At 43.0% G+C, this 26,881-nt stretch overlaps 1 long non-coding RNA gene across 2 annotated transcripts in view; it reads right to left on the bottom strand.

The window, feature by feature from the left end:
• Positions 1-933: 933 nt before the first annotated feature.
• The window catches only part of LOC143807034 (uncharacterized), a 40,169-nt gene continuing 14,221 nt past the window's right edge, over positions 934-26,881 (bottom strand). For both annotated transcript variants that reach the window (XR_013221623.1, XR_013221624.1), the window contains 3 exons: positions 9,139-9,363; positions 4,494-4,631; positions 934-1,202 (listed from right to left, as the gene is read on the bottom strand). This is a non-coding gene — a long non-coding RNA (uncharacterized LOC143807034). The remainder of the gene's footprint in view (positions 1,203-4,493; positions 4,632-9,138; positions 9,364-26,881) is intronic.

The following is a 26,881-nucleotide window of genomic DNA, read 5'->3' as shown; positions in this document are numbered from 1 at the left end:
TACGCATTTATATATTAGATTAGTTTTTTAATGTTTAAGGATCTTTCATTCTGAGCAGATTGGTCGGTGTCTTAGGACTAGGATCTCCACAGATCTGCTCAGATTGAAAGGGCCTCAAACAAATAGAAAATCTCTCAAAAGTATTCACATAAAGTAGGAGTCTACAGTATGTTCAGTGGCTCCATCCGGACTTTTGTCCGAAGCAAAACAGGATTCGAGAGAATGTAGTAGCGAGCCCATTCACAGTACTGATGCAGACAGAGGGACAGTGTGCATTGTCGAACATAATTTACCCCTTTTTAAGATGGGCAGCAAGACGTAGACTTTACATGGCTGCAGACTACCTAATTGTATAGTGTGTGGTACACAAGCTATCACGAATCCCCGGTATTCACACTACGAGATGGTAGTCACATGACCTCACGTATACAATTTGCATGCTTTCTGTCTTGTGCCTTACTAGATACAGCTGGCTTCTCTGAATTCACTTTTATTAAGAGAAGCAGAATACATTTAGTCAGCATGTAACTACTGTAGAGATGAAAGAGGGGGAGTAAATCTCCAGCATGAAACTTGGATAAAAGTTCAATTTATTTAGACAAATCCATTAAAATCCTTGTTTCATAGTGGTACAGGAAATGATGGAGCACATGATACGACCAACGCGTTTCGACCTGTTAAGGTCTTCATCATGGTATGGTATATGGTCAGAGCAACAAAACATATATAGAAAAAATTAAACACACAACAGGTACAGCAATTAGAATCAAGCAAAAAAAAACAAAAAAACGGTGCACTAATTAAAAGTCCCAATATTGGAACACATGCAATTGACAGAAAAGCGCAGTAATAGCATTTAGGCACTGTATACAGTGATCCAGATCAAATTAACAATGGAGATATATATATATATATATATATATATATATATATATATATATATATATTACCACTGAAGTTTATGCAGAGGAGAATAAGAAAAGAAAAAAAAAAGAAGGGGGACAAAAAAATTATTTTAATCGTATTTTAAAATCAAATCTTGCCGTTTATTCAGACCCAACGGGGTTCTAGTCTGCAATTTAAAAATCCAGAAGAATTCACAGTTCAAGACCTTACGTCTGAAATCCCCACCTCGACTCAGTTTAAAGACCTTTTCAATGTCCATAACACTAAGAGTATTAGTTTTTCCAGCATGAAATTGTCTGCAATGATAAGATACCGCAGAAATGTTATGAGCATTAGCATTAGACACATCCGACAAATGTTTGCGTATTCTTCTTTTAAAAGGTCCTATTGTACAGCCAACATATTGGAGTCTGCAGGCTGTGCATTCAATCAAATAAATAAGACCTTCTGTGTTACAATTCATATATGTATTAATAGTATATTAAATACCTGTTACAATGGAAGTGAATTTACTGTTTTTAGTAACATCTGAATCATTTTTATTTAAAAAAAAGGCTTGGTGAAAGAATATCTCCCCATGAAGGAGCCTTTCTGGCTACAAATCGCTTGTGCGTATTTTTCAAAATATTCGCCAGTTTAGTATCACCATATTAAGTTGGGAGATATTTTTTCACTATTTTAATAATAGTATCAAACGGAGGACTAAATTCTGTAATTAAATTAATGCTGCATGGCTTTTCCAAGTCTCTTGTGGAAACATTGCAAAGAACTTTCTGAGAATTTTTTATAGAATTATTTTTTATAGTTTTTGGGGGGGTTTTACAATTAAAGATTGTCTATCTATATTATTCACAATTCGTTTGGCTTTAGATAGAGTCCACTCAGGATAACCTCTGGAACGTAATCTGTGCAATGTTTTAGAGGCTTCTTTTTCGTATGTTTCTTTAGAAGTGCAATTCCTTTTTAGTCGGATCAGTTCACCTTTGAGTATATTTCTGATAACATGTTTCGGATGCGATGAATGAGCTTGTAAAATGGAATTAGTATCTGTAGGCTTTCTATATGGTGAAATGAAAACTGTATTTGTGATGAGATCTGCTGAAAGTACAATATCTAAATAACTAATAGACGCTTTGGAAAAATTATAAGTGAAAGTGAAATTGAATTCATTATCATTGATATAATTAATAAATTCACAAATTTCCAAAGGAGTACCGTTCCAAATTAATATCAAGTTGTCTATGTAACAACCAAAAAAGGAAATATTTGGGGCAAAAGGATTATTTTAATTAAAAATATATTTTTCCTCCCATACTGCAACTGTTATATTTGGCAAGGAAGGGGATCATTTTCCTCCCATACTTACTCCTTGTTTTTGTAGGAAAAAAATATTGTCAAATGAAAAATAATTGTGTGTGAGTAAAAAATGTGTTGCCTCAATAATAAATAATTGCATTTTTTCTTTATAATGGCTGTACTTATTCAAAAAATAGGTCAAACTAGAAATGATAATTTTATGTGGGATGGAGGGATACAATCCCACAATATCACGTCATCCATAAATAAGAAGACCAACTGAAACCATCCAAAGCAGAGATGACAGCTCTAGTGTCCCGCATATAACCTGGTAGGTTGACTACTAAGGGCTGTAAGTAATGATCAACCCATTCTCCAAAATGTTCTGAAAAAGAACCTATACCCGAAATAATAGCCCTGATCCAGGCACCTCCGTGCTTGAATTTCATTCTGAGTCAATCAAGACTTTTGTTCCTGAGCAAGCTTGCATACAAGGACTTCTGCTTCAAACTGGTGAGTTGAATTTTTCCCCTTCCCTTTTTTCCTTTGCATACATACTGTAAAGATGGGTGAACCTTGTAAGGTTCGGTTTGATTTGCTGAACGTTTAGACGTTCGCCGGACAGTTTCGACAAACTTTCCCCATTAAATTCGATGGGAGGCTAAACCAAACATATATACAACACCTTAAGAGGTGACAAAAAGCTTCCCAAACAGCTAAAATTAGAGGCAGACATTATGAAAAGTGACATCAATTGACCCTTTGCAAATGACACAGCGGCAGTCAGCCATGAGCCATGCATGAGGTATCAGGGTCTAGGCCAGAATTTACAGCTTGGAATTCAAGTTTCAATGAGCACCTGGTGGTTAGGGGAGTGGTGTAACCCTCTTTAGCTGGGAGCCCTGATACCTCATGCAACAGATCAACTTTTTCTCCCAACCACAACAGTTATTAGGTTCTCTAGAAGGACGTAGATCTGGGGAATTATTCTGACGGAATATAGGCTGAACTGGATGGACAAATGTCTTTTTTCGGCCTTGCGCTCTTTTCTCCTGCCTTGGGCAGGCGCAGTGAGCGCTGCCCGTCCTCTGTTCTCATATGCAGTCTAGCTGACTGCGCCTGTGCAGCTGCCCTGCCTGTGAATCCCAGCCCTGCAGTGAGAATAAATCAGAAGACACTGCGGGGCGGTGCCAAGAAGATTTGAGTGACGGCTGTGTGGCGTCTGCAGCAGGGGGGAAGGGCCTGCCTCCTTGACTGAAGAAAAGGTATTTATGACAAATTACAAAACGGATTATTTCGGCAGTTACAGCACCCAGAACTAAAAGAGCCACCTCGTCAGAATGCAGCATTACTGCTGCACAAGGTGGCTCTTTTAGTTAAAAACGCCTGGGGGGGTGACAGGTTCCCTTTAAGGAACCCTTGTGTCCAAGGCAAAGATCCAGTAAGCCTCTCTGTTATGAAGTGTTTTTTCTCTGCTTCCACTGTGAACATGTTTCGTTGTGTTCAATGGCAAGGTGGAAACACTGGCTGTTTGTCTATTGTGGTTAGTTATAAAGTGTTTAGAAGTGTGAGCGATGCGACCATTGGACCCGTGAATGATGTCATATAGATGTTCTCTTATTCTTCCATGCAATCCTCTTTCTTTCCTTATGATTTCTGAACTATTGCTTTGGGATAGCCCATTGATATATATGGCTAGTGCTTGTTTACCCGGATAGCGCAGGCTACATTTACCAGATTTTTTGCATTCTAGCCCCTCTTTTGGGAATCTTCATATTATCTCAGCACTTTGCACCTTATGAAGGATAGTAGAACTGGGTATATAGGTGGCATCTATCTCAAGCCATAGATCACATACTCTAAGGTTGCCTTGTCTATTTCAGACCCAGGGGTGTCTATCTCTTGTTGCCTGATATGTGTTTTTAGATGTTTTTATTGTATATACTTTGTATGTCTCATTTTGTTTAATAAAGACCTATTTTTACCTATAATATAATTAGTTGTGTGCATCACTCATGTATTGACCTTTTATTCCTGTTTTTTCATTTCAAAGTACAGACATTTCTTGTCCTTTTTTTTAAATCTCGGAGAGTTGCACTTATATGTCACCTGTATTGGTCGACAGCACCATTAAAACAGTTGACATGCAATGAACAGAACATACTCAGTTACAGCCAGATGCCGAATAGGTAACCCAACCTTTGAACCCGCTCTGTATACTCTGCAACAGCCACCGACGCAGTTTGCTAAAATGTTTATATAGAAAAGTAAACATTTGTTTAATTACTTACGGTCTTAAATCCATTATATCGCAAAGAAACATAAGCTGCTGCATACAATATTTACGAGTGTATGGACGGTGAATCAGGTCTACTTCGGGCTTTATGCACAAATTTTGCAGCTGCTTACTCTCGTTGAGACATTTTTAACTGCAAAAAAAGTAATTGCTTATAGTACGCAAGGCAAGAACCGAAAACGCCATGAAAAATAAATAATAAAAATTGGACACTAGGTGATGATTTCCCATTCTTCTGCTTTCTCTGATCCTCCCCCTGTTCCAAGAGCAAAAACATTTCTTTATTTTTCCTGATGACATACAGTACAGAGCAAAAGTTTGGACTCACCTTCTCATTTAAAGATTTTTCTGTATTTTCATGACTATGAAAATTGTACATTCACACTGAAAGCATCAAAACTATGAATTAACACATGTGGAATTATATACTTAACAAAAAAGTGTGAAACAACTGAAAATATGTCTTATATTCTAGGTTCTTCAAAGTAGCCACCTTTTGCTTTGATGACTGCTTTACACACTCTTGGCATTCTCTTGATGAGCTTCAAGAGGTAGTCACCGGAAATGGTCTTCCAACAATCTTGAAGGAGTTCCCAGAGATGCTTAGCACTTGTTGGCCCTTTTGCCTTCACTCTGCGGTCCAGCTCACCCCAAACCATCTCGATTGGGTTCAGGTCTGGTGACTGTGGAGGCCAGGTCATCTGGCGTAGCACCCCATCACTCGCCTCCTTGGTCAAATAGCCCTTACACAGCCTGGAGATGTGTTTGGGGTCATTGTCCTGCTGAAAAATAAATGATATTCCAACTAAACGCAAACGGGGTGGAATGGCATGCCGCTGCAAGATGCTGTGGTAGCCATGCTGGTTCAGTATGCCTTCAATTTTGAATAAATCCCCAACAGTGTCACCAGCAAAGCACCCCCACACAATTACACCTCCTCCATGCTTCACGGTGGGAACCAGGCATGTAGAGTCCATCCGTTCACCTTTTCTGCGTCGCACAAAGACACGGTCGTTGGAACCAAAGATCTCAAATTTGGACTCATCAGACCAAAGCACAGATTTCAACTGGTCTAATGTCCATTCCTTGTGTTCTTTATCCCAAACAAGTCTCTTGTGCTTCTTGCCTGTCCTTAGCAGTGGTTTCCTAGCAACTACTTTACCATGAAGGCCTGCTGCACAAAGTCTCCTCTTAACAGTTGTTGTAGAGATGTGTCTGTTGCTAGAACTCTGTGTGGCATTGACCTGGTCTCTAATCTGTGCTGCTGTTAACCTGCAATTTCTGAGGCTGGTGACTCGGATAAACTTATCCTCAGAAGCAGAGGTGACTCTTGGTCTTCCTTTCCTGGGGCGGTCCTCATGTGAGCCAGTGTCTTTGTAGCACTTGATGGTTTTTGGAACTGCACTTGGGGACACTTTCAAAGTTTTCCCAATTTTTCGGACTGACTGACCTTCATTTCTTCAAGTATGGCCACTCGTTTTTCTTTAATTAGCTGCTTTTTCTTGCCATAATACAAATTCTTACAGTCTATTCAGTAGGACTGTGTATCCACCAGACTTCTGCACAACACAACTGATTGTCCCAACCCCATTTATAAGGCAAGAAATCCCACTTATTAAACCTGACAGGGCACACCTGTGACGTGAAAACTATTTCTGGTGACTACCTCTTGAAGCTCATCAAGAGAATGCCAAGAGTGTGCAAAGCAGTCTTTAAAGCAAAGGGTGGCTACTTTGAAGAACCTAGAATATAAGACATAATTTCAGTTGTTTCACATTTTTTTGTTAAGTATATGATTCCACATGTGTTAATTCATAGTTTTGATGCCTTCAGTGTGAATTTACAATTTTCATAGTCATGAAAATACAGAAAAATCTTTAAATGAGAAGGTGTGTCCAAACTTTTGCTCTGTACTGTAACTATGTGACAATTAGTTTTTTTGTGTAAAGATTTAAAGTATTAAATGTCACCATTCACTTTAACGTACCATGTACAGAAAAGAAAGAAAAAACTCTGCAGGAAAATTGTACAATAAATTCAATTCTACTATTGATTCTTGGGTAAAAAAGAATTTGCCAATATGATTCTCCGGGTCAGAATAATTACAGCAATACCAAACTTGTTATTCTCTTTTTTTTTATTTAAGTACTGAAAAAAACCCCTGAAATTTGTTTACCATTTTTTTTTTATTTTCTGATGAAACTGTGTGACGTCTTCTTTATTGTGCTCCGAGATGATATTTTTATTGATGCAATTTTTGGAGTAGATGCCATGATTTAATTGGCTCTTTAATGTTGTGGTGGATTTTCAACAGCCCCCCCAAAAAATTCTGGAGTTTTGATTATTTTTACTTGCTACTGCTTTTACTGTACTAGTTAATGAATTTTCTATTTTGATATATAGGACCAAAATATACTAAATGTAAAACTTTTTTTAATTCATTTATCCTGCGGCACTTATTCCAATTTTTATATTTTTTTTAGTGCTAAAAGTTTATATTAATTTTAAGCTTTATTTTTAGTCTCCTTAGGAACTGGAATTGTCTGATCACTCATACTCTAAACTGATGTACCATATTAGTGCTGTTTATACTGAAAAAGGAGGTCTCCTATGAAAGGCATACACCGGTTTGTGCACCTTAAATTCTGCTGTCATGGATTGAGTGTAGTGATAAGCAAATATACTCGTTGCTCGAGATTTCTTGAGCACGCTCGAGTGTCCTCCAAATATTTTTTAGTGCTCGGAGATTTAGATTAACTTGCCGCAGCTGAATGATTTACATGTCTTAGCCAGCTTGATTACATGTGGGGATTCCCTAGCAATCAGGCAACCCCCACATGTACTTATGCTGGCTAACAGATGTAAATCATTCAGCTGTGGCGATGAAAACTAAATCTCCGAGCACTAAAAAATACTCGGAGGACACACGAGCGTGTTCGAGAAATCTCGAGTAACGAGTATATTCGCTTATCACTAATTGACTGCAGTAATTAAGTAGTTAACAGCAGCGGGCATTCCATGGCTTTGCTTGCAGCTGTTAAAGATCATGATGACAAAAAAATCTAGATTTACCAGCACCCAGGGAAAAAAGTTCAGTTTCAATCTTAAAACAAACTTGTCACCAGGTTTGACCGATATGAGATATGTCCACCACCTTTCAGGGCTAATATACAGCATCCTATAATGCTGTATATAAGCCCCCAACTCGACTTGCAAGACAAGAAAAAGAGCTTTTATTATACTCATCTGAGGGGTGTCGCTGGTCTTGGACCGGCGCCTTATTTCTTCTTGCGATGCCATCCTTTTTGCTTCATGTGGATGATGCATCCCTACGTCATCCACACAGTCTCCCCGGTATCATGCTCCTGTGCAGATGTACTTCTCTGCCCTGATGAGAGCAGAACAAAGTACTGCAGTGTGCATGCGCCGGGGCTCTTTGACCTTTCCCGACACCTGTGCACTACAGGTTCCCTTTAAGTGGTTACCACTCATATGTGATTTGCACCCACAGATGTGTACCATTTTTCTGCACCTAATAATTCTCTGAAGGATCAGTAAAAAAAAAACTACATACCCTGCTTCTTTAAAAGAAGTAGGAAGAGAAGCTAGTTAGCACATGAAAAATACTTTTTTAGTGGTCATGCAATGACCTCATATCCCCATATCCTGACAGTGAGCATATTACACACTGTTATGATTGGGAAAGCTACAGTGCTGAATTTTAACATTAAAAGGGGTTGTCCAAGTTTTTGATAAAAGTCTGTAGTCAATCTATGTGACAGCAGACTGCTTAATCCTCAGAGATTGCACACTGCATGCTGTCAGGATTCTCCAATGCAGAGAGCAGGCAGTCATGTGACCGCCTGTTTACTCAAACATTTCCCCCTGCTTCTCGTCTTATCTCCTCACCTCACACATTTTTCCCTGCTGCCCATAGTGTATCCGCACACTTTCACCCCCTTACTCCCATACTGTTTCCTCACACATTTCCCTCTCCCCATACTGTCTCCTCAAACTTCTCCCTCCTCCATGTATACTTTCCTCTCACAATAAATTGTTACAATAAATCTTCCAGTTCGTGAGGTCCATTGAAGCGCTTACCGTTCCGATGTTCACCGCCACCGGAGCAAAAGAGTGACGTCAGCAGAGTGATTAGATGACTTGATCATGCTGTTGACGTCACTCTTACTGGGAAGTGCCGGCAGCCGGGGTTTCAATTGCACTGGCGCCTGAAAGATGTGAGTGCAACTGGAACCTGGTAGATGATGTCTTAGAGACTTAGACCTTCTCTGAGCAAGTTTTCATCTTTATAATCAGCTCAGAAAATGGCTGAATCCAACCCCAAGGAGCGACAATATGCAGTCACCTGAGAGACACCTCTGACTGCTGCATCAGGTAGACTGAGGGCGCCAAATGCAAGTTACAACCAGGGCAAATTCCCTGCCCTTTCCCCAGATACACTATTGTGTAACACTGTAATAACACCATAATGATCTGCCAGTTATGATGTAGGCTCAGCTCCTGATCCTGCATCATACATACCAAGCTGACATATGACATAACAGTAAGACAGATGTAGGGAAGGGATATTACAATTGTAACAAGGTACTCAAGCCAAATTTTATGTTACTAAAACTTACCGCATTTTTCCACTGTCTTCTCTGGAGGCTGAAGTCCACTTGCTCTAAAAAATACTGTATGAGACCTTCTAAAAGATATCGCATTCGATCCTGCAACCTCTTCCCAGGCACTTTCTGTACCGATTATTGTCCAATTCTTGGTGATGGTCCCATGCTGCTAATGCACCAATAATAGAAGTTTTTCTACATCTAGCAAATAGGACATAGTGCACTGGCCAGCAGATTCTGGAAAATGATATAATCAGTAGTGGACACAGACAGAAAAGGGCTACTGTGAAAGAACAGTGCAGTATTTGAGCCTTTTGCAGTCCAATAGCTCAATCTATGACAGAAGAAAATAGCTGTTTGGATGTGGATGTGGACCCCCTTAACAATAGGTCCCTTGTGCAGCTGCACCAGGTTGCACCAATGATATGCCCACCCCTGGATGTAATGCACTATATACAATGCACAATATTAATGTATGCACAGAATCTCCAAAAGCAGTATTCTGCACATTGGGAAACACCAGACACAGGAGGATGTAGTAATTATACTATTATATTTTCTTAATTATTTTAATTTAATTTACATTTTTCTCTAGCTAATGCATTCATGAGGCCTGGAAGACCTGGAAGAAAATGAGAAGCAAATCAGAAGGCTTCAATTTGCATTCCTGTCTCACAGATCGCCATAGACTGAGTTGCTAGATCAGCTGATGTGGGTGGTGACCACTCCCACCATCCTTTAAATGGTTACCTGATGCATCAGCTGACTGTTGGTGACAGAGTTATTCTATTGAGACCAGCCTTGCAGTTGCAGCTCTCTGGTGTCAGCGCTGTATCAGCTATTTCTGGAGTTTCTGTTTCCATGTCCATTGCGGTGTGGAGCTTGGCAGTGGAGTCTGGAAGCTAAGTGTTGTGTTTTTACCTTGTCTGTTTTGTGCTTGTCATCCCCCTGTGTTGTACCATGTGCAGTGGTGAGGCTAGCGTCCTTGCCGAACAGTGCACTAGCCAGGGCAGTGCAAGGTGACAGCGAGGGACAAGGTTTGTGATGGCAGCAGGGGGAAGGACCTCCTCAGGGCGTTAGGGGAGTGCAAGGACAGGCTCAGGTTGGAGCTCAGGTGGTGTCTGGATCCCTCATTCCCTATTGGTAGGGCCTTCCTCTCCCCATTTCCATCCCATTGAGTGTCTGTTGTGCCATCCACTGACTGACCCCCTGTTGGGCTGTGACAGTCATGATGAGTCTACTGACTCCAAAGTGACAGAATTATATATGCGTATGAAGCTGTTGAGACCCACAAACACAAAACAAAAGAAAGTCAAAACTGCACCCTTTCATATATAAATTGAAGGTCTCAGTGGACACAAGGGCGCACGTCCAAAACCAGGAAGCCCATCCCGGCCAGTATCAAGACTAAAAAGAACAAAAAGACAGCGCCACAATGGATGGTGAAAAAATAGGAGCTTACATTTATTCTGCCTCCTGTAGGGACGTTTCGGTCAACAGACCTTTATAAAGGTCTGTTGACCGAAACGTCGCTACAGGAGGCAGAATAAAAGTAAGCTCCTATTTTTTCACCATCCATTGTGGTGCTGTCTTTTTGTTCTTTGAGACCCACAGACAGTCTATGAATCACGATCTGTACCCAGACTAGGAAACCCAGAAGTCTTAATGAGGATTAAGGCTGCATTCATACATACATCCGTATGGAATGTCTGTGTGCTCTCCAGTTTTTTATTGGACAGCACACAGACCTGTTGAGCATGTTCTATTATGATCCTCAAAATTGGAACAGTATATGACGTTCTTTAAAAAAAAAGAAAGCAGCACATGCAAATTTCACCAGGATGTGTCCGTGTGCCATCCATATGTGTGCATATGACATCAGTGTGACATCCATGTATCTGCTTTCTGTCCAGTGTGATACATCCTTGTGCTGTCCGTGTGACACATACCAGTACCTGGGAAGAAGCGGTACAGTTCATGTTGATCTAAGACACTGGCTGTTTAAGACAGCTCTCATCATTGTCACCTGGTCTCCCTGTGATTAGCGCGACCAGGCAACAGAGTTGTATTCAGCACTCACTGTGTACCTCCTGTGTCAAATTAAGAATTAAATTTAAAAATTTGCATGAGTTCCCGCATAATTTTCATAATATATACATACATATACATAACATGTACAGAAAAATATCAATAATATGTGATCTAGTGCAGAAGAAGTGGTGTATGACTTCTGTTTTTGTTATTGTGTTCGTAGAACGGCAGGTTTCCATCTGACCCCTGAACCCTGCACAGTATCAGTTTTTTCCCAGAGTGGATTGTATTTACTGTGTCCTTCCACATAAGAGGTACACTACATGCACAAAATTATTGGCACACATCTCTTAGGCTATGTTCACGTGGAATGTTTTTTACAAGAATTTTTCTTGTTGAATTATCCACATCTAAAAACCATACTAAAATATGTGGTTTTGGTATGCTTTTATAGAAATACTTTTTTTTTAATAATAATAATGTGAGATGCATAAGTAGAGTGTGAGTTTTGATCTGTAAAATCTTTTCCCAAAAATGCAACAGAAAAGGTAAAAATAAAAACTCAGCAAAATGCATGTTTTATGGGCAAAAAACTTAAAAGAATTGGCCTGTCATATTAAAAATACCTGGAAAATTTATCAAGTGCACTGAAATTAATGGGAAGGTTCCAACAAGTAGATTTGAAGTCTTACGCTGGGTGCCCACATTGCGTTTTTTAAGCGTTTCCTCAGCGTTTTTCCGCTGCGCTTAAAAAACGCTAACAAAACGCATCCCATTAATTTTAATTGCATTCCGCAATTGATGTGCCCATGCTGCGTATTTTTCCGCAGTGGAATCGCATTGCGGTAAAATACGCAGCATGTTCATTTATTTTGTGGAATCGCGGCGATTCCGCCACCATAGACTTGTATTGGAACGTTTGAAATTAATATTAAAAATGTTTGCGGATTTCAAGAGCATTTGCTGTGGTTTTGTAAATCAAAACCGCAGCAAATAGGAAGTGACATCATGGGCATTGCATAATCCAGCAGAATCAGTAATGTAAGCAGCAAAATATGCATAATATTCAATAGAAAAGGGGTTGGACTAGGAAATTACCTCATAGGAGCCTTTTTTTTGTCCCAACTTTATTTGTGTTCAAAAATGCTTAAAATACGCTTAGAAAAAACGCATGAAAAACGCAACAAAATCCGCATGCGTTTTCCCTGGCAAGGGTGTGTGGTTTTCATGAGGAAAAATCTGCTTCTATTCTGCAACTTGGGCACATAGCTTTAGGCTGCTTTCACACATCAGGTTTTTGCCTTCAGGCTGAATCCGGAAAATTTAGAAAAAAATGGATCCTTTGCGAATTGTGAAAAACTGATGCGACGGATCCGTTTTTTTCGCCGGATCCAACTAGCTGATATAGCATTGGATCCTAAGGGTATGGTGAGAGAGAGAGACCAGACTCGAAAACGCTACTGAACATACTCTAAAACAAATTGGAGCATGCTCAGTTTAAAAAAAACAGAATCCGTCACCGGATACCGTCATTTGACGCATCTGGCGCCACAGGCTTCCATTCTAGCAAACGCCGGATGGCGCCGGATCCATTGCTGTCCGTTTTTTTGATGGACACAAAAAACGTTCCTCTGTGCGTTGTCTCCAGCCTACGGACCGAAAATTTTCGGCGAAAGATGGACGAAGCGTGGGGCAATCCGGTGCTAATACAAGTCTATGAGAAAGCACCTGTATTTCACCTATGTAAGTCAAGCAATTAATAAAGAAATGCCTTGTTGAATAATGAGGCCAGACACAAATAGTCTGATATAATCAAATAGCTTGGATTTTCTGCGTGTGTAAAGAAAACCAGAATAAAAAAAAGGCGCTGACTGAGAGGCACAAAAGCAGCAGGGAGGTAGAAATACAAAAAATTGTCTTTTTACTGCAAAATGAAGAACAATCATATAGAACTGCAGAACACCAAAGAGGGGGCATTATACTAATTTTGGTCATAAAAGGGGACAATGTACTAAATGAGGGCCAAAGAGGGGGGCATCATACTAAATGAGGGTGAAAGAAGAGGACATTATGATAAGTAAGGGCCAAAGAAGAAAATCTTATCCTATATTGGGGCCAAACAGGAAATTATGCTAAATGTGACTACAGAAAAGGAAATCATAATAAATGGGAGTCAAAGAGGAAGATATTATACTGTATGGGGGCACAGAGGATGACATTATTATGACATTATTATGATTTATTAGGGGCCAGAATCAGGGACTTAATACATTTTGTGGGGATATATTAATACATTTCACCGCAATGGGGCAAATTATGAATGCCCTATTTAAAACCTGATACATTATTTACTTATATAGCTACAATTTTCAACATTTCAGCTCTATCAAGGCATAATAAGGTGGACACTCACTTTATGGTGTTATGATACTGGACCAGCTAACTCGGAAAAATCAGAAGCAGACTAAAAACTGCAACTGACCTTTCCGATTCCTATATAGACTAAAGATCTTCACTCCGCACTTCCTAGTTGTTCCTGCGTGAGTACAGATAGCCCTAACCACAGACTAGATGATGGCAACCCGGACCTATGCTACTTGAAAGGCCGTCGAACACTTCAGTTCTTCCTAAAGAGCCGAAGAGCAGAGCAGACTGCAAATTACCTACATAAGGGAAAATGTGCTGAACTAGAAAGAGATCCCAGAGTAAGTAAAACCAACCACACAAAACAAAATAAGATATTAAATATGTATTGTTAGAGAATATACCACCTATTTCCTAAAAAGAAACAGAAGATAGATGCAGCATAAAGAACATAAACAACAGAGATAAACCCTAGCTGGTCTTTCATTGACTGGCTTAAACTACAGCAGCCAAATGAGACTATCACCAGCAGGAAATACCAGCAGGGGAAAAGTATATAAAGCCACACCTGAAAGGTAATAAGGCAGACAAATATGTAAATAAAAACACCTGTTACCCTAAAAAGACTGAAGCAAAGATAGCAGAAACTAAACACCCAAAGGAAAAGGTGTATATGCTGTGGCTCGGTGAACAGAGAAGCCAAACACAGAGCACACACTCAAGGGTTCGAACCCAGACGTATGAGAGGAAAACAAAGGAGCTGTCGTATATTGCGCAGCCCACGTAGTATATTGCCCAGCCCACGTTTTATATTGCGCAGCCCACATTGTATATTGCGCAGCCCACGTTGTATATTGCGCAGGCCATGTAGTATATTGCCCAGCCACGTAGTATATTGCCCAGCCACATAGTATATTGCCAAGTCACATAGTATATTGCCCAGTGACGTAGTATATTGCCCAGTCACGTAGTATATTGCCCAGCCACATAGTATATTGCCCAGTCACAATATTGCCCAGTCATGTAGTATATTTTCCAGCCACATAGTATATTGCCCAGTCACGTAGTATATTGCCCAGCCACATAGTATATTGCCCAGTCACAATATTGCCCAGTCACGTAGTATATTTCCCAGCCACGTAGTATATTGCCCAGTCACGTGGTATATTGCCCAGCCACATAGTATATTGCCCAGCCACATAGTATATTGACCAGTCACGTAGTATATTGCCCAGCCACATAGTATATTGCCCAGTGACGTAGTATATTGCCCAGTTACTTAGTATATTGCGCAGCCCATGTAGTATATTGCCCAGCCACACGTACTATATTGCGCAGCCCACATAGTATATTGCCCAGCCACATAGTATATTGCCCAGCCACGTAGTATATTCCCCAGCCACATAGTATATTGTGTTATGACCCCAATGGCGAGGGTCTCAGAGGAACGTGGAAGTCTGCAGAATACAAAGATCCAGCTCATAGGGCAGTGGTAACTGGGTTGACCATATATCTACTCCTAACGCCAACACTAGAAGTAGCCGGGGATCATTCCTACGTTGGTTCTAGATGACACGCTCCAGCCGGAGAATCTAGCTACCCCTAGTAGAGGAAAATAAAAGACCTTTCTTGCCTCCAGAGAAGGGGACCCCAAAGCTGGATAGAAGCCCCCCACAAATAATAACGGTGAGGTAAGAGGAAATGACAAACACAGAAATGAACCAGGTTTAGCACAGAGAGGCCCGCTTACTGATAGCAGAATAAAGAAAGGTAACTTATATGGTCAACAAAAACCCTATCAAAATCCACACTGGAAATTCAAGAACCCCCGAACCGTCTAACGGTCCGGGGGGAGAACACCAGCCCCCTAGAGCTTCCAGCAAAGGTCAGGATATAAATATGGAACAAGCTGGACAAAAATACAAAAACCAAAACAAATAGCAAAAGCAAAAGGCAGACTTAGCTGATATAACTGGAACCAGGATCAGTAGACAAGAGCACAGCAGATTAGCTCTGATAACTACGTTGCCAGGCATTGAACTGAAGGTCCAAGGAGCTTATATAGCAACACCCCTAACTAACGACCCAGGTGCGGATAAAAGGGATGACAGAAAAACCAGAGTCCAAAAAACTAGTAACCACTAGAGGGAGTAAAAAGCGAATTCACAACAGTACCCCCCCCTTAGTGAGGGGTCACCGAACCCTCACCACGACCACCAGGGCGATCAGGATGAGCGGCATGAAAGGCACGAACTAAATCGGCCGCATGAACATCAGAGGCGACCACCCAGGAATTATCCTCCTGACCATAGCCCTTCCACTTGACCAGGTACTGAAGCCTCCGCCTGGAGAGGCGAGAATCCAAGATCTTCTCCACCACGTACTCCAACTCGCCCTCAACCAACACCGGAGCAGGAGGCTCAGCAGAAGGAACTACAGGCACAATGTACCGCCGCAACAAGGACCTATGAAATACATTGTGAATAGCAAACGACACAGGAAGATCCAGACGAAAAGATACAGGATTAAGGATTTCCAATATCTTGTAAGGCCCAATAAAACGAGGTTTAAATTTGGGAGAGGAGACCTTCATAGGAATAAAGCGGGAAGAAAGCCATACCAAATCCCCAACGCGTAGTCGGGGACCCACACCGCGGCGGCGGTTGGCAAAGCGCTGAGCCCTCTCCTGTGACAACTTCAAGTTGTCCACCACATGATTCCAAATCCGCTGCAACCTATCCACCACAGAATCCACCCCAGGACAGTCAGAAGGCTCCACATGACCCGAAGAAAAGCGAGGATGGAAACCAGAGTTGCAGAAAAAAGGCGAAACCAAGGTGGCGGAACTAGCCCGATTATTAAGGGCAAACTCAGCCAACGGCAAGAATGTCACCCAATCGTCCTGATCAGCAGAGACAAAACACCTCAAATAAGCCTCCAAAGTCTGATTGGTTCGCTCCGTCTGTCCATTAGTCTGAGGATGGAAAGCAGACGAAAACGACAAATCAATGCCCATCCTACTACAAAAGGATCGCCAGAACCTGGAAACGAACTGGGATCCTCTGTCTGACACAATATTCTCAGGGATGCCGTGCAAACGAACCACGTTCTGGAAAAACACAGGAACCAGATCGGAAGAGGAAGGCAGCTTAGGCAAAGGAACCAAATGGACCATCTTGGAGAAGCGATCACATATCACCCAGATAACGGACATGCCCTGAGATAGCGGAAGATCAGAAATGAAATCCATGGAGATATGTGTCCAAGGTCTCTTCGGGACAGGCAAGGGCAAGAGCAAACCGCTGGCACGAGAACAGCAAGGCTTAGCTCGAGCACAAGTCCCACAGGACTGCACAAATGACCGCACATCCCTTGACAAAGAAGGCCACCAAAAGGACCTGGCCACCAGATCTCTGGTGCCAAAAATTCCCGGGTGACCTGCCAACACCGAGGAATGAACCTCGGAAATGACTCTGCTGGTCCACTTATCCGGGACAAACAGTCTGTCAGGTGGACAAGACTCAGGCCTATCCGCCTGAAATCTCTGCAACACACGTCGCAGATCCGGAGAAATAGCTGACAAAATAACTCCATCTTTAAGAATACCAACAGGATCAGCGACTTCAGGAGCATCAGGCACAAAGCTCCTAGAAAGAGCATCGGCCTTCACATTCTTTGAACCTGGTAAATACGAGACAACAAAATCAAAGCGGGAGAAAAACAATGACCAGCGGGCCTGTCTCGGATTAAGGCGTTTAGCAGACTCGAGATACATCAGATTTTTGTGATCAGTCAAGACCACCACACGATGCTTAGCACCCTCGAGCCAATGACGCCACTCCTCAAATGCCCATTTCATGGCCAACAACTCCCGATTGCCCACATCATAATTTCGCTCGGCAGGCGAAAACTTCCTAGAGAAAAATGCACAAGGTTTCATAACAGAGCAACCAGGGCCTCTCTGCGACAAAACGGCCCCTGCTCCAATCTCTGAAGCATCCACCTCAACCTGAAAGGGAAGTGAGACATCGGGCTGGCACAAAACAGGCGCCGAAGTAAACCGGCGCTTCAACTCCTGGAAAGCCTCCACGGCAGCCGGAGCCCAGTTGGCTACATCGGAGCCCTTCTTGGTCATATCCGTCAAAGGTTTCACAATGCTAGAAAAATTAGCGATAAAACGACGGTAGAAGTTAGCGAAACCCAAGAACTTCTGAAGACTCTTAACTGACGAGGGCTGAGTCCAATCAAGAATAGCTCGGACCTTGACTGGGTCCATCTCCACAGCAGAAGGTGAAAAAATGAACCCCAAAAAGGGAACCTTCTGCACACCAAAGAGACACTTTGAGCCCTTGACAAACAAAGAATTTTCACGCAAAATTTTAAAGACCAACCTGACCTGCTCCACATGCGAATCCCAATTATCAGAAAAAACCAAAATATCATCCAGATAAACAATCAAAAATTTATCCAGATACTTCCGGAAGATGTCATGCATAAAGGACTGAAAAACTGAAGGCGCATTGGAGAGCCCAAAAGGCATCACCAAGTACTCAAAATGACCTTCGGGCGTATTGAATGCGGTTTTCCATTCATCACCTTGCTTAATGCGCACAAGGTTGTACGCACCACGAAGGTCTATCTTGGTGAACCACTTGGCACCCTTAATCCGGGCAAACAAGTCAGACAACAGCGGTAAAGGATACTGAAATTTGACAGTGATCTTATTTAAAAGCCGATAATCAATACAAGGCCTCAAAGATCCGTCCTTTTTTGCCACAAAAAAGAATCCCGCACCAAGAGGGGAAGAAGACGGACGAATATGTCCTTTCTCCAGAGACTCCTTGATATATGAACGCATAGCGGTATGTTCAGGTACCGACAGATTAAACAGTCTTCCCTTAGGAAACTTACTGCCTGGGATCAAATCTATAGCACAGTCACAGTCCCTATGAGGAGGCAGAGCACTGGACTCAGACTCACTGAAGACATCCTGATAATCAGACAAATACTCAGGAACTTCCGAAGGCGTAGAAGAAGCAATAGACACAGGCAGAGAATCCCCATGAATACCACGACAGCCCCAACTTGAGACTGACATAGCCTTCCAGTCCAGGACTGGATTATGGGTCTGTAACCATGGCAGCCCTAAAACAACCAAATCATGCATTTTATGTAAAACCAGGAAACGTATCACCTCGCGGTGTTCAGGAGTCATGCACATGGTAACCTGTGTCCAATACTGCGGTTTATTTGCTGCCAATGGCGTAGCATCAATACCCCTAAGAGGAATAGGAATTTCTAATGGTTCAAGAGTAAAACCACAGCGCTTAGCAAATGACAGATCCATAAGACTCAGGGCAGCACCTGAATCTACAAACGCCATGACAGGATAAGACGACAGTGAGCAAATCAAAGTTACAGACAGAATAAATTTAGGTTGCAAATTACCAACGGTGACAGGACTAACAACCTTAGCTATACGTTTAGAGCATGCTGAGATAACATGTGTAGAATCACCACAGTAGTAGCACAAGCCATTCCGGCGTCTATGAATTTTCCGCTCATTTCTAGTCAGGATTCTATCACATTGCATTAAATCAGGTGTCTGTTCAGACAACACCATTAGGGAATTTGCGGTTTTTCTATCACATTGCACCGAATTAGGTGTCTGTTCAGACAACACCATGAGGGAATTTGCGGTTTTGCGCTCCCGCAACCGCCGGTCAATTTGAATAGCCAGTGCCATAGTATCATTCAGACCTGTGGGAATGGGAAAACCCACCATAACATTCTTAATGGCTTCAGAAAGGCCATTTCTAAAATTAGCGGCCAGTGCACACTCGTTCCAATGTGTCAGCACGGACCATTTACGAAATTTTTGGCAATACACTTCAGCCTCGTCCTGCCCCTGAGACATAGCCAGCAAGGCCTTTTCTGCCTGAATCTCAAGATTGGGTTCCTCATAAAGCAAACCGAGCGCCAGGAAAAACGCATCAATATCAGCCAATGCCGGATCTCCTGGCGCCAGCGAAAAAGCCCAATCCTGAGGGTCGCCCCGTAAGAACGAAATTACAATTTTTACTTGCTGAGCAGAGTCTCCAGATGAACAGGGTCTCAGGGACAAAAACAATTTACAATTATTCACGAAATTCCTAAACTTAAACCTGTCTCCGGAAAATAGTTCAGGAATCGGTATTTTAGGCTCTGACCTAGGATTTCTGATAACATAGTCTTGTATGCCCTGCACACGAGTAGCCAGCTGGTCCACACTTGTAATCAAGGTCTGGACATTCATGTCTGCAGCAAGCATAGCCACTCTGAGGTAAAGGGGAAGAAGAAAAAAAAAAAAAAAAAAACTCAGAATCTTCTTTCTTATAATCCCTCTTCTGCAATGCATAACATTTAATACGGGCCTGGCAACCTGTTATGACCCCAATGGCGAGGGTCTCAGAGGAACGTGGAAGTCTGCAGAATACAAAGATCCAGCTCATAGGGCAGTGGTAACTGGGTTGACCATATATCTACTCCTAACGCCAACACTAGAAGTAGCCGGGGATCATTCCTACGTTGGTTCTAGATGACACGCTCCAGCCGGAGAATCTAGCTACCCCTAGTAGAGGAAAATAAAAGACCTTTCTTGCCTCCAGAGAAGGGGACCCCAAAGCTGGATAGAAGCCCCCCACAAATAATAACGGTGAGGTAAGAGGAAATGACAAACACAGAAATGAACCAGGTTTAGCACAGAGAGGCCCGCTTACTGATAGCAGAATAAAGAAAGGTAACTTATATGGTCAACAAAAACCCTATCAAAATCCACACTGGAAATTCAAGAACCCCCGAACCGTCTAACGGTCCGGGGGGAGAACACCAGCCCCCTAGAGCTTCCAGCAAAGGTCAGGATATAAATATGGAACAAGCTGGACAAAAATACAAAAACCAAAACAAATAGCAAAAGCAAAAGGCAGACTTAGCTGATATAACTGGAACCAGGATCAGTAGACAAGAGCACAGCAGATTAGCTCTGATAACTACGTTGCCAGGCATTGAACTGAAGGTCCAAGGAGCTTATATAGCAACACCCCTAACTAACGACCCAGGTGCGGATAAAAGGGATGACAGAAAAACCAGAGTCCAAAAAACTAGTAACCACTAGAGGGAGTAAAAAGCGAATTCACAACAATATTGCCCAGTCACGTAGTATATTGCCCAGTGACGTAGTATATTGCCCAGTGACGTAGTATATTGCCCAGTCACGTAGTATATTGCCCAGCCACATAGTATATTGCCCAGTCACAATATTGCCCAGTCACGTAGTGTATTTCCCAGCCACGTAGTATATTGCCCAGTCACGTAGTATATTGCCCAGTCACGTAGTATATTGCCCAGCCACATAGTATATTGCCCAGTCACGTAGTATATTGCCCAGCCACATAGTATATTGCCCAGTCACAATATTGCCCAGTCACATAGAATATTTCCCAGCCACGTAGTATATTGCCCAGTCACGTAGTATATTGCCCAGCCACATAGTATATTGCCAAGTCACATAGTATATTGCCCAGTGACGTAGTATATTGCCCAGTCACGTAGTATATTGCCCAGCCACATAGTATATTGCCCAGTCACAATATTGCCCAGTCATGTAGTATATTTTCCAGCCACGTAGTATATTGCCCAGTCACGTAGTATATTGCCCAGCCACATAGTATATTGCCCAGTCACAATATTGCCCAGTCACGTAGTATATTTCCCAGCCACGTAGTATATTGCCCAGTCACGTGGTATATTGCCCAGCCACATAGTATATTGCCCAGCCACATAGTATATTGCCCAGTCACGTAGTATATTGCCCAGCCACATAGTATATTGCCCAGTGACGTAGTATATTGCCCAGTCACTTAGTATATTGCGCAGCCCACGTAGTATATTGCCCAGCCACACGTACTATATTGCGCAGCCCACATAGTATATTGCCCAGCCACGTAGTATATTGCCCAGCCACGTAGTATATTCCCCAGCCACATAGTATATTGCCCAGCCACATAGTATATTGCCCAGTCACAATATTGCCCAGTCACATAGTATATTTCCCAGCCACGTAGTATATTGCCCAGTCACGTAGTATATTGCCCAGTCACGTAGTATATTGCCCAGCCACATAGTATATTGCCCAGTCACGTAGTATATTGCCCAGCCACATAGTATATTGCCCAGTCACAATATTGCCCAGTCACATAGTATATTTCCCAGCCACGTAGTATATTGCCCAGTCATGTAGTATATTGCCCAGCCACATAGTATATTGCCCAGTCACGTAGTATATTGCCCAGCCACATAGTATATTGCCCAGTCACAATATTGCCCAGTCACGCATTATATTTCCCAGCCACGTAGTATATTGCCCAGTCACGTAGTATATTGCCCAGTCACGTAGTATATTGCCCAGCCACATAGTATATTGCCCAGTCACGTAGTATACAGCACAGAGCCACGTAGTATACTGCCCAGTCACGTAGTATATTGCCCAGCTACGTAGTATGCACCATATCCCGGTTAAAAAAAAAAAAGAATTAAAATGAAAAATAGTTACATACTCACCTTCTGGAGCCTCCGGATCGAAGCGTCCGGTTACCGATGCTCCTCGCGTGCTCCGGTCTGAAGATTGCATTGCGGTCTCGCGAGATGATGACGTAGCAGTCTCGCGAGACCGCACGTCATCATCTCGCGAGACCGCACTGCATGCAGCGGTCACCGGGGCGTCGCGAGGAGCATCGGTAACCGGCCGCTTCGATCCGGGGGGGTCACCGGAGGGTGAGTATGTAACTATTTTTTTATTTTTTATTATTTTTAACATTACATATTTATACTATTCATGCTGCATAGGCAGCATCAATAGTAAAAAGTTGGTCACACAGGGTTAATAGCAGAGTTAACCGAGAGCGTTACACCGCGGTCAACACTGCCATTAACCCTGTGTGAGCGCTGACCGGAGGGGAGTACGGAGCGGGCGCTGTGACCGGAGGGGAGTACGGAGCCGGCGCTGTGACCGGAGGGGAGTACGGAGCGGGCGCTGTGACCGGAGGGGAGTACGGAGCGGGCGCTGTGACCGGAGGGGAGTACGGAGTGGGCACTGACTGCGGAGAGGAAGGAGCGACCATTTTCTTCTGGACTGTGCCCATCGCTGATTGGTCGAGGCTGTTTTGCCACGACCAATCAGCGACTTGGATTTCCATGACTGACAGAGGCCATGACCAATGAATATCCATGACAGACAGACAGACAGAAGGACAGACAGACGGAAGTGACCCTTAGACAATTATATAGTAGATTTTTTTTAGTGCTGATCAACGTGTGTGAGGAAGGGTCCAAAGGCTTAGAAGTCGGCACCTCTGAGAGTGCATTTTACTATTTTACTCCGGTAGGAGGTGTGGGACAGTAAAAACTGAAAGTCACATGAGAGAGGAACATAAAAGATCCAGAAATAAGTATGCACTGAAACAATGAACCAAGGAGATATTTTGGTCATGCTGTTGAAGAGGGAGATGGAAGGACGTGGAACCACCGCATGCCTGAAAGCTTCAGACCACTCAGTGCAGCAAAGGACCAGGAGCTAAGACGCATTGTGTGGCACAGTGTGGAGGAGTATCAGGAGTGTACTCAGCTGCTAAACCTTTCTTCACACTGAGGACAACTTATGCAGAACATCTTAGGGTACCGTCTCACAAAACGATTTACCAATGACCGTGATCGTTGGTAAGTCGTTGTGTGGTCGCTGGGGAGCTGTCACACAGACAGCTCTCCAGCGACCAACGATGCCGAGGTCCCCGGGTAACCAGGGTAAACATCGGGTTACTAAGCGCAGGGCCGCGCTTAGTAACCCGATGTTTACCCTGGTTACCGTCGTAAATGTAAAAAAAAAAAAACAGTACATACTCACATTCCGGTGTCCGTCAGGTCCCTTGCCTTCTGCTTCCCGCACTGACTGACTCCCAGCCGTAAAGTGAAAGCAGATCACAGCGGTGACGTCACCGCTGTGCTCTGCTTTCACTTTACGGCCGGGAGTCAGTCAGTGCGGGAAGCAGACGGCAAGGGACCTGACGGACACCGGAATGTGAGTATGTACTGTTTGTTTTTTTTTACATTTACGACGGTAACCAGGGTAAACATCGGGTTACTAAGCGCGGCCCTGCGCTTAGTAACCCGATGTTTACCCTGGTTACAAGCGAACGCATCGTTGGATCGGTGTCACACACACACCGATGCAACGATGACAGCGGGAGATCCAGCGACGAAAGAAAGTTCCAAACAATCTGCTACGACGTACGATTCTCAGCAGGGTCCCTGATCGCTGCTGCGTGTCAGACACAGCGATATCGTATGGATATCGCTGGAACGTCACGGATCGTACCGTCTTAGCGACAAAAGTGCCACTGTGAGACGGTACCCTTAGAGGCTAAGTAATCAGTAAACTCTCTGAACGTTATTGAGCAGCATAGCTTACATATTCACCTTTCTCTATATGAGTACTTTTGCCACATTATATGGTCTGATTCGCCTCAATAAAAGCAGAAATGTGCACTTCATTTCTCACCACTTTCAATGTGGACATGAATATATTGTTTGTATATCCAGTCACATTTAAATACTTGTAATGTGGCTTTAGGTACGGCCCCAAAAACAAGGAGGTTGTATGAGGAAGTGATAGAGCTTTTCAAAATAATATGTCGAATACATATCACAGAAAATTGTTGACCACAGGCACAGCAGTTAAATTGGACAGTTGTTAGTGCTGCATAGTTTGGTTGAAGAAGAAACTTGTGAGAGTAGATTATATGGGGTAATTCAACTTTTATCTTCACAGAACATGAGGTACATGCATCAGCTTCTTAATACAGCATAAAAGGAAGTCTGAAGGACCTTTTACCAGAGAAAAAGTGAAACCAAAGTTCAAGTATATGCATTACATTCAACTAAGCATATAACAGTAACAACATCGCCATCTACTGTCAGAAAAGTATAAACTTCTCCTGCACACAAATAAGTCTGTATCTGTTGCATATCTGCCAACACCATTTCTCAACAGTAAGAACTTATTCAAATAAGCCTAATTTCTTCATCAGTCTCTGATGTCTTTCAGCATTCAATGCCTTTATGAAAATATCTGCTGTCATATCTTCAGTTGGGCAGTACTCTAAATTTAGGATTCCTTGTTCCTGGTGATCTCTCAAGAAGTGAAACTTCACATCAATTTGTTTATTTATTGGATTAGCTCTTTCCATCTGAGCAAGAACTACAGTAGACATCCTTGATTGTCCTCATACATCTTTGTTGGTCCCAATTGTTGTTGTTGTCCTAAAGGTACCTTCACACTGAACAACTTAACAACGATAACGATAGCGATCCGTGACGTTGCAGCATCCTGGATAGCGATATCGTTGTGTTTGACTCGCAGCAGCGATCAGGATCCTGCTGTGACATCGTTGGTCGGAGCTAGAAGGCCAGCACCTTATTTCGTCGCTGGATCACCCGCTGACATCGCTGGATCGGTGTGTGTGACACAGATTCAGCGATGTCTTCACTGGTAACAAGGGTAAACATCGGGTTACTAAGCGCAGGGCCGCGCTTAGTAACCCGATATTTACCCTGGTTACCATTGTAAATGTAAAAAAACCAAACACTACATACTCACCTTCTGATGTCTGTCGCGTCCCCCGGCGTCCGCTCCCCTGCACTGTGTCAGCGCCGGCAGGCCGTAAAGCAGAGCACAGCGGTGACGTCACCGCTCTGCTTTAGGGCCGGCGCTTACACAGTGCAGGGAAGCGGACGCCGGGGGACGCGACAGACACCGGAATGTAAGTATGTAGTGTTTGTTTTTTTTACATTTACACTGGTAACCAGGGTAAACATCGGGTTACTAAGCGCTGCCCTGCGCTTAGTAACCCGATGTTTACCCGGGTTACCCGGGGACTTCGGCATCGTTGGTCGCTGGAGAGCTGTCTGTGTGACAGCTCTCCAGCGACCACACGACGAAACAGCGACGCTGCAGCGATCGGCATCGTTGTCTATATCGCTGCAGCGTTGCTTAATGTGACGGTACCTTTAGTCTGTTTGCAGTTGTCTTAACCATAGTACATCTTGACTGGCATGTGCTGCGGCGACATATTCTGCTTCTGTTGATGACAGTGTTGCTATAGTTTGTTTCTTACTAGTCCAACTAAATGGTCTGCCTGAGAGCAAGAAAAGATAGCCACTGGTAGATTTCCTGTCAATTGGATCTCCAGCCAAGTCTGCATCAACATATCCAGTTAAAATGATGCCGAGGTCCCCGGGTAACCAGGGTAAACATCGGGTTACTAAGCGCAGGGCCGCGCGTGACGTCACCGCTGTGCTCTGCTTTCACTTTACGGCCGGGAGTCAGTCAGTGCGGGAAGCAGACGGCAAGGGACCTGACGGATACCGGAATGTGAGTATGTACTGTTTGTTTTTTTTTACATTTACGACGGTAACCAGGGTAAACATCGGGTTACTAAGCGCGGCCCTGCGCTTAGTAACCCGATGTTTACCCTGGTTACAAGCGAACGCATCGTTGGATCGGTGTCACACACACACCGATGCAACGATGACAGCGGGAGATCCAGCGACGAAAGAAAGTTCCAAACAATCTGCTACGACGTACGATTCTCAGCAGGGTCCCTGATCGCTGCTGCGTGTCAGACACAGCGATATCGTATGGATATCGCTGGAACGTCACGGATCGTACCGTCTTAGCGACAAAAGTGCCACTGTGAGACGGTACCCTTAGAGGCTAAGTAATCAGTAAACTCTCTGAACGTTATTGAGCAGCATAGCTTACATATTCACCTTTCTCTACATGAGTACTTTTGCCACATTATATGGTCTGATTCGCCTCAATAAAAGCAGAAATGTGCACTTCATTTCTCACCACTTTCAATGTGGACATGAATATATTGTTTGTATATCCAGTCACATTTAAATACTTGTAATGTGGCTTTAGGTACGGCCCCAAAAACAAGGAGGTTGTATGAGGAAGTGATAGAGCTTTTCAAAATAATATGTCGAATACATATCACAGAAAATTGTTGACCACAGGCACAGCAGTTAAATTGGACAGTTGTTAGTGCTGCATAGTTTGGTTGAAGAAGAAACTTGTGAGAGTAGATTATATGGGGTAATTCAACTTTTATCTTCACAGAACATGAGGTACATGCATCAGCTTCTTAATACAGCATAAAAGGAAGTCTGAAGGACCTTTTACCAGAGAAAAAGTGAAACCAAAGTTCAAGTATATGCATTACATTCAACTAAGCATATAACAGTAACAACATCGCCATCTACTGTC

This window comes from Ranitomeya variabilis, chromosome 2, assembly GCF_051348905.1.
Source record: "Ranitomeya variabilis isolate aRanVar5 chromosome 2, aRanVar5.hap1, whole genome shotgun sequence".
Lineage (NCBI taxonomy): Eukaryota > Metazoa > Chordata > Amphibia > Anura > Dendrobatidae > Ranitomeya > Ranitomeya variabilis.
The sequence above is the reverse complement of the archived record's forward strand: the minus strand, read 5'-3'. Positions and strand labels throughout refer to the sequence as shown.